Below are 14,962 nucleotides of genomic sequence, written 5' to 3'. Positions count from 1 at the left end.
ACACCATTGTAAATCTGAGGCACTTCTATGCAGATCCTGGAAAACCATAGAATGCACAGGATTAAACTACCAAAATCCTGAAAAAAATGTCCTCTTTTTTTTAGTCTAACAAATTGCCTGTCCTCATTGTTAAGAGCATATATTTTACAAGTTATAATTTGTGAGCAGTGTTTGAAACATCTTTTTTCAAAAGTTTCCAGAGTAGAAGGGACATTCTTACATATGATGGAGGGTATATTTTTCTAAATGGTTTGTATCTGTGTATTTCTAAAGCATTGCATTGTTTTTCTACCTGTTGTAAATATTATTCTAATCAAAGGAAAAAGGAAAATAGCTCAGTGATTAAAACCATATTTCTGTAAATAAATCCATTACATTAAGCACATGTTATTATTTGTATTTGCAGAAAAGGAATAAACTTTATCTAATGTGTTTGAATGCTTTATGCTGAGACACATAATATAGTAGTGTCTGTATCAATATATAACTAGAAAGTACAAGGTGTGTCATTATAATTTTATAATAAGGTTGGAGGATGGAACGGAAGGATATTCTGGAAAATCAACTTCTCTTTTGCTTATCTGCCAGATGCTGAGTTCATGAATCTGTGCTTTCTGTGCTGTGGCTGATGATATCATAAATGCTCAGAGCTATGCTGGGAGCAATATCGTGAAACCAGTTCACCTTCATTAGCCCACCAGGAATCCAGGAAGCAGAGGGGCTAGGGTATGGTACTGCCAACCCTAAGCATTCAGAAATGATCATTTAGGCTCCAGTAAGTCCTCTGGCTCAGAAAAATGCTTCTGTTTAAGCAATTAAGGTGTTTTCTTGAGCTCATTTTGGAAGAATCATGTCTTTTGTTAAATTATTATAATTATGAGGTGCTAAATGAAAATGTTTGCAAATGATCCCTATGTTCAATAACTGTTTCTGCAACTTTGTTCAAATCCTGTACAATATGTGAGCTCTGGAATTTTCCTGGAATTGGAGGGTCACTGGAAGTTCATTCAAAACGATATTATTAGATATTAACATTTGGATTCAGTGCGGTTTAAATTGAGAAAGCAGGAGCCCGTTTGACTGGTTTTGCATGTGGTAGGTTATAGCTCAAGATTCTTTTATGGAGCAGTAGTTGAACATTGGGCTTTAAAGGTTTTTTTCATATTCTTGTTTCAGTGTTCATGTTCTTTATAATGCAACTTGTGCTATGATTGGCAGTGAAATAAATAGATGGAAATGTCTGGTGGGGGTCAGGTTAAATCACAGTTTCATTTGTTAACTTCCCTTGGAAAAATTAAGGGTATTAATTTACTGATAATTATGAAAAGTTAAGAGACATCTCACTGAAATATGCAGTAGAGTAATTGAAATTAAAAGTCTAGCCATGAGTCATCTACACTACTAACTTCTGGCATTGCTTCTTATAAGGAACCTGGAAAACAGGAATTGTATTGGGTTTCTGAAAGTAATCTGCTAGATATCTTATGCTTTCTCATTAATTACAATTCTCTTTACCATTGCTATGTGCAGAAGGAACAGAAGGGAAAATATTACTGTTAATTCATTTATGGTGTAGATATGACCCTCAATAGTTTAAAATAAGCTGAGAGTGCTTCAGTAGTAATGAAACTTCTTTCAGTATTTACTGAACTGAAATCAGCTAACTTTTCACATTCATTAAGAAGCAATAACTGCTAGTTATTCCTGATGGGTTCTTTTATTTGATCTAGTAGTAACTGAAATGAAAAAGAGCCTTTGCACACATATTAATCTTCAGAGCCATTCAGTTGCAAAAGAGTGCCTGTATTACAAATATAGGTTTAAAAAGCCAATGACATTTTAGAATTCATTCTGTTTCACTAGGCCTAGACTGCATTATATCTATAGATGTTGATCAAAAGAAGTTCTGCAGCTATTGAGTAGGCTTACCAGCTGCTACCACAAATAAGTATTAAGTGGCAAGAGTGAAGAGAACATTGAAATAAAAGGCAACAGTAAAGCTGTCGGTTTCATGCATCTTTAGTGTTTATTTTGGAAAAGCATAATTAGCTGGCTTTAATAATGTGTTTACGTAGTTTGAAGAGAGCTTTGCTTTTTCAGGTGAGGGCTGGGTGAAGTGCTTTCAAGGAAAATGACTTTTTAAATCTAAAAAGATAATATTTATTTATTGTGACTAAATTTACATATACTTACAGAATTTTTAAAAAATGGTTGTAACCTAACAATTTGGGACACTGGTATCCTGGTTATGAGAAATTTAAACTAATTAGTTGTTTTCCAGTGGAAGAAGGGGAGTGGTCACGTGTGGGTATTCTCAAAGCCTGATTGGTCCAAAGACTGAGAGTAAACTTCTTAAATACTCCTGCCTTCCTTTCCTGTCCAGTTTCCTCTCTGTCTCTTGGTCCAGGCACTGTTGAGAATTGAGTTAGGTAGGAAATATTTTAAAGATTCTTGCTTTTTATTCAATCTGGTTTTCGATTTGGCTAATTGAGCATTTCAAATTATAAACAATTCTAAATTTGCAGCTGTGGCCCAAGGGACAGTTCTTCTGCCTCTGGGTAGTTGGGGAGGGCCCTGTGGGGCATCCAGCCTCCCATCCGTGGGCGCGGAGCCTTAGCCCGATCCCCGGGACCGCGTGGGTGCCAGCTCTCATTTAGCTGCAGACGCGACGATTGCTCCTGGAAGCTAAGAGAGGCAGCGTCGGCACCACGAGGTGCACGTGAGCTGCTAGGGAAGCCACTGCTTGATTTGCGTGGCGGCTGCTCGCTTTGTATTAATCTTTGGAGCGCGAAAGCAAGCGAGCGAAGGGGGGAGTGTGTGCAGTACTGCCGTGAGGCCCCCATCGCCACCAGGCCAATCTCCACTGCTGATTTCGGCCTCCCTTGGCCTCGCACGAGTCCCGGCAGCCATTTTGAATTGCACCACATGCGCGCGGCCTCTATTGGCTTGTAGGGCCACTTGGGAGGCCTAGGCCGAGGCGTGCGGCCTAGTCGACCGGCTCCAGTTCCAGCCCAGGCCCAGGTTCCAGAAGGGCCTACAGTGGTCTATCTTCTTCTTCCTCCACATGTCGGGACACGTGAGTGGGGCTGTGGAGGAGGGCTCAGAAATTCCCCAGGGCCAGGCAGAGGGCCTGGTGTGGGGGGAAGAAGTCCGGGGGCAGTCCCGACCCAGGGATCCCCCAGTAAGGCCAGCGGCGGCTCAGCGTCCCTCTAGAACCTCCACAGAGAGGAGGCATAGGGCCCTGGAAAAGACTTTTGCCAGAGCCGAGAGGCAGGCTAGGTCTGCAGGGCCTGATTCTGCCAGCAGGTCACGATCTCCCATCAGGCCTCCGTCTGAACAATCCTCTCCTTGGGGCTTCAGCCCTTCCTCCCCCTCTGTTTCTCCTGCCAGGTCCCGCAGGTATTCCAGGCAGAGGGGGTCTCCCTACCCTTCCCCTTCGGTCTCTCCAGGTTTGGCGAGGAGGAATCTGGCGGACCCTTTGGAAGGGACATCCAGGGGACATTATACCTCACGCAGGTTGGCGCCCCAGGGGTCTGGCAATGCTTATAGGGATGGGGAGGATTTGGAACATCTCCCTGAAGGCATTAAGAGACTTATTTCTGCAGCCATTTCTAGGGGCAGGAGCTCACACTCAGCTAGATCTCAGTATAGGGCATCATCTCCTTCCATGGTTAGCGAGACTTCTGCCATGGGGGAAGAGAATCTCCAGGATATGGGGTTCTCGGAAGACGAGGATACAACCAAGCCTGATCCTCCTTTTTCCTCCGGCCATGTTCAAAGTTCTCCTGAACAAGGTGAGGAAGACCACCAAGGTGGGGACAGGGGATCCCACGGTTCCCCCACCTAGGGATCCAGATATGGCCATGTTTTCGAACACGGCCACAAACAAGGAGGAGATTCCAGCCCCTCCCTTGTTCATGGTGGTCCCGCCCTCAAATTTTTATAACCCTGGGAGTAATGACCGCTGCTTTTATAATGTGGAGCAAACTTTTGCTCAGGCCATTCAACTGCCCTCCATTGACACCCCGGTGGCTACTTTAGTCTCATGTTCCCCAGTGGTGTTCGGGGATGCGGCGGATAAGTAGAAGCCCGAAGATAAATGGGCGGAGCTTACCTTGTGGAAGAATTTTAATGTCACGCCTTGGGCCATAAAGTCTGCAGCCGCAGCCTCGTATTTCAACCGCGCTACGGTCATGTGGCTACGCCAACTCCAGGATCGCATCCAGGACGAGCGATTACAAGACCTGACAAAGATTATTGCAGCTTCCCAATTTTCTGCTGATGCCACTTTAGACACGGTGAAATTTGTGTCCAGTGCCTTGGCCAACTCTGTTATTTCCCGCCACCTGTTATGGCTTCGTAACTGGCAGATAGATAACAAGGCCAAGTGGAATCTGGCGGCCGCCCCATTCAAGGGTCCTAACCTCTTTGGGGAGGCCCTCGACCCCATTCTTGTCGAGAATAAAGACAAGAAGAAGGTGCTCCCATCTAACACTAAAAAGCCTGAAGCTCGGTCTCATCCTCACCGTAGGCAATCTTATAGGGCCTCTGAGTTTGACCAGCAACAGCGCTTCTCTTCCTTCAGGTCCGACAGACAGTTTTCTTGGCCATCATATCAGGACTGGAATAGGTTTCAGCATCAGTCCCGGCGGCCCTTTCAAGGGGGAGGCGGTTGCCCGTACCGCAGAGGGAAGTGACTCGAACCCGAGTCATCCCATAGGCGGCCGCCTGTCCCTCTATGCGGATCGTTGGGACGACATCATGTCAGACACTTGGGTCGCATCCACAGTTCGTCAGGGTCTCAGGTTAGAGTTTCTCTCCACACCCCCGAATTCCTTCAAGTCGTTCCCTCCGTCCCAGAGCCTGGAACGCCGCCACCTGATGGATCAGGCAATCAAACATCTTCTAGACATTCAGGCGGTGGAAATGGTTCCCCAGTTGGAAAGAGGACTGGGCCACTACTCCAACCCGTTTGTGGTTCCAAAGAGTTCGGGGGGCTGGAGGGCGATTCTGGACCTCAAACGTCTGAATCGCTTCATAGTGTACAGGCGGTTCAAAATGTCTTCCCTTAAATCTATCCTTCAGGGCATCCGGAAAGGGCACTTCTTGGCATCGGTAGACCTCACAGAGGCCTTCACATCCCAATCTTCCCAGCTCACCACAGGTTCCTAAGGTTCTCCCACGGGGACCATCATTACCAATACAGGGCTCTTCCGTTTGGGCTGGCTTCGGCTTCCCGCTTTTACGAAGGTGCTGGCGGCACATCTCCGGTCCATCCCAGTAAGGCTTCAATGTTACCTGGATGATGTCTTAGTTCAGGCGGGATCCCTTTCTCAGGCGATCACGGACCTTCATCTTACCATTCGAAGTCTCCAATCCCTGGGGCTTTTGTTCAACTTTCTCAAGAGCCAGCTGTCCCCCACCACACGTATACTTCACCTGGGGACAGTCATAGACTCATGGCAGGTGTGTCCATCTGTCCTGGGACCGGCGGAGCAGTCTATGACAGTTGGCAGAAAAGGTCCGGAGAGATCGGTTCGTTTCTGTCCTCACATTGTCACAGTTATTGGGCAAGATGGTGTCTTGCATAGGGATAGTTCCGTGGGCCAGGCTTCACCTCTGGCCTCTGCAGTGGGAGCTCATTCCATTGCAGAGGGGACGGATGAGCAACTCACTCCGAACCCTACGCCTCCCAGCGGGGGTCTGGGCTTCCCTCAGGTGGTGAACCTCACTGGCCATTCAGCAGGGCTGCTCCTTCTGGGAGCCGGACAGGGTGACCATCACCACAGACGCGAGCTTGTTCAGTTGAGGGCCCCTAGTGGGCTCTCGCTTGGCTCAGGGCAGATGGACACAGGCGGATGTATGGCACAATTTCAATTGGTTAGAGCTGAAGGCTGCCCGCCTTGCTCTCCAGCACTTCCGGACCTCAGTGGAAAGCCAGCACGTGCTTCTGCTGACAGACAATGTGGCCCCCAAGGCCCACATCAATCATCAGGGAGGGATTCACTCTTGAGCCCTCTGGCTAGAGCCTCTGAGACTGGGTGCCTGGGCGGAGAGGCACCTGTTGTCCTTGGTGTAAGAACACATCTCCAGCCTCTCCAACCACCAGGCGGACTGGTTGAGTCAGGTGACCCTGGACAATGGCGAATGGCAACTCCATCCAACCATTTTCCGGAGGATCTGTCAGAGGTTCGGCACCCCCCTGGTAGACCTCTTCACGTCTCCGGCAAATGCGCAACTGCCCCGATTCTTCACATGTTTTCAGTCACGGATGGCGGAGGGCACAGATGCCCTCAGGAGTGGATGGCCGGCAGGCCTGCTCTACGCTTTCCCTCCAATTCCCCTCATCCCGGGGATACTCAGGAAGATGGTAGTGGAGAAAGCACTAGTCATAGTAGTGGCCCTCTTTTGGCCCAGGAGGCCTTGGTTTGCGGATCTTGTTCAGCTGTCGGTAGCCCGCCCCGAGGAAGTGGTCTTACGCTAGGGGATTCTAGTTCACCCGGAGCCCCAGTGGCTTCATCTGACCGCCTGGCTTTTGAACGGAGACTACTGAGGGCAGCCAGTCTGTCCTCTGGAGTCATCTGTACCATCTCTGATTGGTTCATCTAAGATTCTTGTCCCTTAAGGTGGTGTTTCTAGGGGCAATTACCTCACCCGGCATATCTTGGAGCTCGGCGCTCTGTCATCCAAGGATGATCTTTGCCATTTTCATCAGGATAGGGTGGTCCTTCGACTTGACCCTACCTTCCTCCCAAAGGTGAACACTCCTTTTCACAGGGCACAAGAAGTTGTCCTGCCCGATTTTTGTCTGGGGCCGTCTAATGATAGGGAGAGGCTCTGGCACCGGCTGGATGTTCGTCGGGCTTTGCGTATTTATCTCCAGCGGACGTCGGATATTCGTCGCTCAGAGGCCTTGTTTGTCTCCTTTCAACCTAGGACTTTGGGAGCTAGGGTGTCCTCAGCTACCATTGGCTGTTGGCTATGGCAGGCCATCGGGGAGGCCTATGGGGCGCGGGGCGGCCTGTTACATTGGAAATAACAGCTCATTCTACTAGGAGTGCCGCGATCATGGCGGCATGGGCCACTAGGGCTCCTTTTGAAGACATTTGCTGGGCCGCCACTTGGGCGTCTCCGACCCCGTTCATCAGACATTATCATCTGGATTTGTTCGCTTTGGCAGATGCTTCTTTTGGTCGGAGGGTCCTACAGAGGGTGGTAGCGGATACTCCCCCTGGGCCATAGCTGGTGGTTGCATTTGTTCCCTCCCTTGGGACTGGGCCACACATGATCACTCCCTCTCTTCCACTGGAAAAAGAATGTTGGTCTTACCTGAACGTGTCTTTTCTGGGGAAGAGAGGGAGTGCTCATGACCCGCCCTGTTTTTGGGTTATGGGGGCCAAGGAGAGGCCGGGTGGTTCCCGGGGTTTGATGTTGTGTTGTTTGTTTTTTTGTTCCAGTTCTGTTGTTCGCCTTCGAGGAAACTGGGCAGGAAAGGAAGGCAGGAGTATTTAAGAAGTTTACTCTCAGTCTTTGGACCAATCAGGCTTTGAGAATACCCACACGTGACCACTTCCTCTCTTCCCCAGAAAAGACACGTTCAGGTAAGACCAACATTCTATATCTGCAAATATCCTGGTTTGATTCTTAACTATTATTTAATTCATTGTATCTGTAATAGGCCTGCTTGCTATTTTTTAAAATTTATGAATGGGTCATAGAATATGAACATTTATGTTCTGTTTTAAACATTTTTATGAGAAGGTTACTTTTATGATCTGGTCTTAGAGTACAATAAAATATTCATTATCAGAATGTTTTTATCTTGTGGATTTTTAATATTGTCAATTGCCCAGAGTTATTTGTGTGTGAGTTGTTCTGCCCTATGATTTTGTTTAATAAATATATTGTTCTTAGTGAAGCTTATCAATTGATGAAGCAATAAGCCAACTCTGATACTGATTAGAACGACTAGACTAAGGTCATTTGATTAGTTTCCACGCCTAAGATGGACTAGAACAGTGATGGTTAACCTTTTTGACACTGACTGCTGAAACTGGAGCATGTGCGTGCGTACCGGCACCCAGAAGAGAGCAGCTGGCTGGTGCGCATGTGCACGGCAGCCAGCTGCTCTTCCGGGTTCTGTCGTGTGCATTAGCACCAGACAGCTGCTCTTTCGTGCTCTGGCATGCATGTGGCGACGGTGCACATGCCCACGAGAGGATTCTGCGTGCCACCTCTGGCACACATGCCACATGTGTTTGTCATCACAGGACTAGAACCTAGTTTCCTTGTTTCTAGTTAAGCATCTTAACTTCTATATACCATGATGGTTTTCAAAAAGCTTCTATTAAACGTATGAAATGTTTTGACTATAAACAGAGTTTTTCCCATTTGTTTAACATTACATTTTAAGAATGGACATATTGAATTTTAGATTAGGTTAGAATATTAGAATATTGTATTTTTATTTAGAAAACTTCCAGTAAGGAACATTGTTTTTAAATCAGTATTTTCAAGGTGGAGACTCTTTTTCTGTATTAAGTTAAGAACTGAAAAACTATATACAGGAATACATGTACATATTAAAGTCCATTGGATGTACTTTAATCTGAATTTTGTCCCGAGTCCATTGTTTATAGTACCATGAAAAAAGATAAAATTATTATTCTGAAATATCAAACAGTGTAAGTTTGGGTAATACGTTTTATTCTGAAGCCTAGCTAAATCACTATTAAATGTTATTTGATTTATGTTTTTTAAATTTGTGATTTATGAATCTAAATTTATATTTACAAAGTACATGCAAATCTTTTCACGAAATCAGTTTAGTTTATTGTCCATTTAAACTCTGACATGGCTGGACTGATTGTGTCTTAATTACTGGGTTTTAGGGAAGCTGAAGTCCACCTGAAGAAAAACTCTTCTTTCTTCCCAACCCAAAGTTGCAAAGCTTTTAATGCATTTCTCACTGTATAGGATGAAACATTTATTTGAATTAGAACTCTCTTATTAGTTTGTGAATTAAAATGTGTTTTAAGATAGTTGATGATAGGTATTAATTTTGTGGGAAGAAAGCATATGGATATATTTGAAAATTAGGGCCACATTTTGATTAGTCTTAGTCTCCCATTTCACAGATCTAGTCAAGTTTTCCCTATCTGAAGTTTTCCTCTAATTGCATCCAAATTACCTTGCTGTATATAATGAATTATGAGGTACTAATTTGCAAAGATTTATATGTGCATTGTGCTTATGTTCATCTGGTTGGGAAACTGGCAACAGTGATTTCAGTATCACACATCACTATTCAAATATTATATTTTGAGAGGAGAAGGAGATGATGATTTTACTATGAAATGAAATACGTGCTGTTTACTTCCAGGAAATTACATAGAGAAATGTATGGTAGTACATTCAGAATGTTTGGGGAAATGATAGGGATAGTTACAACGAAATGAGCATTTCACAGCTTATTTTTAATAGCAGCTTATCTCGCAAGTTTACAAACTCACTGTTTTGTGATAGCAAGATTGTCACTAACTGAAATCCAAATATATTAAATATTTCAAAATTATGATTCTGAATCTGGGCCACTCAGGAAAACTGTTTAGTACCTAAAGCAATATGGTATCCTTTCATTTTACATGTACAAAAGTAATTGGAATGGCAGTGGTGTTTTACTTTAGCACTAGTAAAGATGTGCATGCTTTCATTTGGAAAGCAAATAGGGCTATGCAATTCTAGTCCTAGTTGGATTTAATTCTATCTCTGATACTGTGGTCAGAAGAAATGCCTATTGCTTCTCACAGAGAGTCTTGTTAACAGATCTTCAAAGGACTTCAAAGGACTCATGTACCAAGGCAACACATGACAAATATATAATGCAGAGTCCTAAGCTAACAGAAATACATGTAACAATAAAAAAGAAATAAAAGAAATAACAAACTATCTCAAAGGTGCATTTTCAAAAGGCAACTTTTTCAAAAAGTATCTTTGAGACAACCATGACTGGATGACTGAGAATTTCCATAGAAATATACTAATAAACTATATTTTCTAAAGAAAGTTGTGGGAATCCAAATTAGACCGTGTGTTTGCCATATTCACCATGCTAACTTCAAGTAATACAAAGGAATGTTTTATTTGTTTTGTATTGTATTTTACTTTATTTTATTTTATTTTTACTTACTATCTAGCTTATTTTGAAGTGATTCTAGGTGACTTACAGGATTAAAAGCATTAAAATCATAAAACATAAATATTTCTAAAACAATAAAAAAATTCCAATAGAATAAAATTATAATTAAATAGAATTACAATAGAATAAAATTAAAATTAAAAGTTGGAGAGGAAGCAGAGTATGTGGAGGGGGTTATTGCCTCTTATTTCATTAACCACTTTCAGTGTAACAGACCCCCCTTGAGGCCTCAAGGCATCTGGCAAAATCAGGTCTTCAGGCTCTTACAGAAGGCAGAAGGATGGGCATCAATCTCATTTCAGGGGGTAAAATGTTCAAAAGCCAGGCACCATGGCAGAGGAGGCCCTTCCCGCCAGTGGGAATTTCTTGACTGTTGGGGCCCTCAGTTTGTCTTTTCTACCAGTGGCGCAGGCCAGTCCTAGTGGGGGAGACAGTAACCTGGACCCAACCCCAATATGGAGATTAATCTTAGAGTTGTACTTATATAAGTTTATGAATTAGCAGAATTTTTTGGAATAGGTATTACTTCTGGACTACCTTTGTTCTATTTTTGTTCTGTCACAAAAATATGTAAGTAATCAATATAAAGTCAGATTTCCTTGTCAGTAGTTTTATATGTAGGATAAGGTATAAAAATATGGATGGAACCTATGTAATTTCTCCAGAAACTGAATGTTTAGGGTAACTCAGAATATTTGGTATAGCAGTTACTGTATACAGCATTTTCCCCATAATAATAACTTAGCAAGGGAGGAAGAACCATTGTACTAAAGTACTTTTAAGCAAACCTGTCAATTAACTTTTTGCTTCTGAAGATTGTTGGTGTGTGTGTGTGAAGGGAGAATAAGATAAGCATATACTATCTATGGTTGTAACTGAGCACTTAGATGCATTCTCAATTACATAGTTGAAAAGTTGCAGCTTTGAAATTCTTACATAACCCTCTATTCATGAAATGTAATTACTACTTGGCTCAAGAAAGCAATATCTTTGGACATGTTAATATACCTTCTCAGATCGACTATTATCCTCCAGATGTTTAATACTTCATTTCATATCACCCTTGCCCATAACAGCATGGAATTGTGGGAGCTGTAGTTTAAAAAGACTAAGTATCTCTTAAATACCTACTATTCGTGGCAATAATGTTGCTCAACAGATTATTGTGAAATATAATTAAAATTTAAAACGGCTAAAAGGTGTTTTACCCATTTGAATAATAAAATTGTTTCTCCAAATTTCTTTTTCAGAAACAAGAAGCAATGAATATGATGGGACTTATTCCTAAGTAAAAGATTTGCTGCCTCAGAACTAAAATGTTAATAGGATCCTCTCTACTTTTTGTTTCTCCTTCCACTGCTGCTCTCCCTGCTCATAACATCATTTTATTATCAAAGAATGGTAGAGAAAAGTGGAGCAAAGCTAATAGTCTTTCTCTTGTAATCTCTCTGGATGTAGTCTTTTCATAAGTGTCTTGAACTTGACCTCTTTCGAACGACACAAAGGTCCAACGCACATTTTAAAAAGTTATATTTAAATTTTAATGTTTTTTTTAATTCTGCAAAGCCATTTAATAACACGCTCTCAAAACACAGAGCATAAATCTTTCAGGATGGCCATAGAATAGAAACTGATGGACAAAGCAAAGAAGCTTAGCAAATGCCCTGAAGCAGCTTTCTTTCTTTTACATAGATACCTACTACAGATGAATGTTCACATGATTTTTAAAAGGCTTTATTATGATTTAATCACCATGGTGCTGATACTAAAAATATAATTTAGTAAAGAATGGAGTTTGCTTTTTTAATACCCCACCCCTCATTATAAAAATGTTCTTTGTAGTGAGGCAATGGGGGCATTAGAAAGATTTACAGTAACAATATAAGTGACTATAATGAACTTGGGAACAAGGGAGTATTGTTGTGATAGAGATCTTCTAGCATTTCTATCAGCACAAATATTGAGGGACACAGTCTCCTTTCTGTGTATCTGTATATTAATAATAACATGAGCAGTAATTACAGGTACTTGGGATAAAGTTTATTTATGAGAACATAATACTTAAAGGTAAAAGCTGTAAAAATTAAAGATATCTACCCATAACAAAGCCATTATCAACCATGGTTTTTCTGCAATATTTCAAGTATGTTTATTCAGAATATCTCAGCATCTTTATATTCTACTAATATTATTAATATTAATTTTGCAAACTTTATTCCAACTCCTAATAGAACTGAGCTTGGGGACTTGTCCTTATTTATTGAAGGACAGAACTGGCAACATCATCATTTGTGTAACTAAAAACCCCTCAAATCCTGCTGATACAGCATTAATCCTTTGCAAGTCTTATTAAATGAAAAGTTGGTAACCTACATTGAACGTTTTGTTTCCTACCTTCCAAGTTTTAACTTAAAATTTTTACATCTTGCTGTTTATCTTTTTAAGTAGAAGAGCCTGTTCCTACATGTCAGTGATTCAGTGCAACTATTACCAAAATCATTACCAAGCTTTGATCAAAGGAGAGATAAGCAGGATAGAATCCAGATAGCACTTTTACAACATTACATCAAAATTTTCCAGTTAATACTCCAAGTTCAGATAGCCTCAGAAAATACCATAAGATAAAAAGGGTTTTGTTCTGTTTGCCTACAGACTGCCCCATTCTCACCTGTTAATTGTTTCAGAGAAGCAAATGATGGAAGCAACTGTGGTAGAATTTGACCATGTGACCAGAACTTGTGGAAAAGAATTTAAAGGATGAATTCACCATGAACACACTGCAATCAGTAAGTGTTTCCATCTTGGACATCCATTACTATGAAGATTATTTATGTATTTATTTTATCATTTTGGCTTATATAAAACTATTTCTGAAGGCTTCAAATGGCTTTCAATTAACTTAAACTTTAAATCTAGAATATCAATAGTATAATCCCATGATGGCGAACCTATGGCATGCGTGCCACAGGCGGCACGCAGAGCCATTTCTGAGGGCACGCGAGGCATTGCCCTGTCAGCTCCAGTGCGCATGCGCCCGCTGGCCAGCTGATTTTTCGATAGTTTTTTTTAAAATCTCCGGAGGATTCCCTGAAGCCTCCAAAGGGCGAAAAACAGCCCAATGCAAACCAGAAATGAGGAGAGAGCTGCCGGAACGGGGGGGGGGGAGACAAGCGGCAAGAGGCTTCTTTCACTCGTGCTGGCTGCTCTGTTCCCCCCTCCCTCCCCTGCTACTAAAAAGGATCCTGCCCGATCGCTTGAATCCACAGGGAAATCAGGAGAGTTGCCAGCAGGGGGGAGGGGGAGAAGACAAGCAAGGAAAGAGGCTTCTTTCACTCGAGCTGGCTGCTCTGTTCCCCCCTCCTCCCCTGCTACTAAAAAGGATCCTGCCCGATCGCTTGAATCCGCAGGGAAATCAGGAGAGTTGCCAGCAGGGGGGAGGGGGAGAAGACAAGCGGCAAGAAAAGAGGCTTCTTTCATTCAACGTGGCTGCTCTGTTGCCCTTTTCTCCATTTCAGTGCTAGGGCATTGAGGTTGCCCCACCCACCATCGCCCAGGTCCTTGCTTCTCCCAAACATTTCTTTGCCTACCTGATTTCCAGCTCCATCGCATTTCTTGCCAGCGTGTGCAGAGAAACGAGGTTTGTGGGACTAAAACAAAACTTCAATCAATTACAACTTGGGGCGGGGGGGGGGAGAAGAGATCTCGCAAAGTTGGAATTGATTGATTGAAAAGAGTTTTTTTTAGTCCCACAAACTTTGTTTTCCTGTCCAAAACGGCAAGAAACACGATGGAAAAATGCTACGGAGGGGAAATTAAATAGGCAAAGAAATGCTTGGGAGAAGCGAGGACCTGGGCGATGGGGGGTGGGGCAGGCTCCATGGAGTGGTGCTGAAATGGAGAAAAGGGCAACAGAGCAGCCACCTTGAGGGAAAAAAGCTGCTTTTTCTTCTTTCCTTGTTGCTTGTCTTTCCCTCATGCAGATTGCTCTCTTCCTCCTTTCTCTTTGGATTGCAGCAACCAGGCAGGATCCTCTGTGCTAGCACAGGGGAGGGGGGGGGGGGAAACAGAGCAGCCACCTTGAGGGGAAAAAGCTGCTTTTTCTTCTTTTCTTGATGCTTTTCTTTTCCCTGTGCCAGCAGCTCCCTTCCTCATTTGTCTATTGACTGTAGTGCCCAGGATCCTCTTTAATAGAAGGGGAGAATTTAGCAACTGGACTCACACCTGCCATAGTAAAAAGGGCCCAATCTTTACACAGGAGAATGATAAGGGAAGGTTTTTTGACACAGGAGCACACTTGAGCATACCCCCACCCCCACCCCAATCTCTGCCCGTTTGTGGCAGAGCAACTTCTCCCCTCACTGGGTGTTATCCAAGGGGAAGCAGCCAGAGCAGGGAGTGGCGAGGAAGCCTTGCGCAAAAATGTGCGGTCCACACAGGTGAGGGGGGGCATTAAGTTATGTGGGTCGGCACTCGAGTTCGTGTGATAGCGCGCACATATGTGCTTTTGGCACCTGAGGCAAAAAAGGTTCGCCATCACTGGTATAATCAATACAGCAAGAACATTTTAATGTATCACTCATGTGAGCAGCAGATCTTTAGTCATCTCTATATGCTGTTCTGCAAAGCCATGATTCCACAATTCTTTGAAAATAGGAGATTCTGGGAATTGTAATCCACAAATCTTAAAGTTGTTAAGGTTGAGAAACACTGATCTAAGGGGACGGGGCATTGCTGAGAAGACTTGAATATGTGATCTCGTGTCAG

This window comes from Natrix helvetica (assembly GCF_964273705.1).
Source record: "Natrix helvetica genome assembly, chromosome: Z".
NCBI classification, from domain to species: Eukaryota; Metazoa; Chordata; class Lepidosauria; order Squamata; family Natricidae; genus Natrix; species Natrix helvetica.
Note: the sequence above shows the minus strand (reverse complement) of the source record.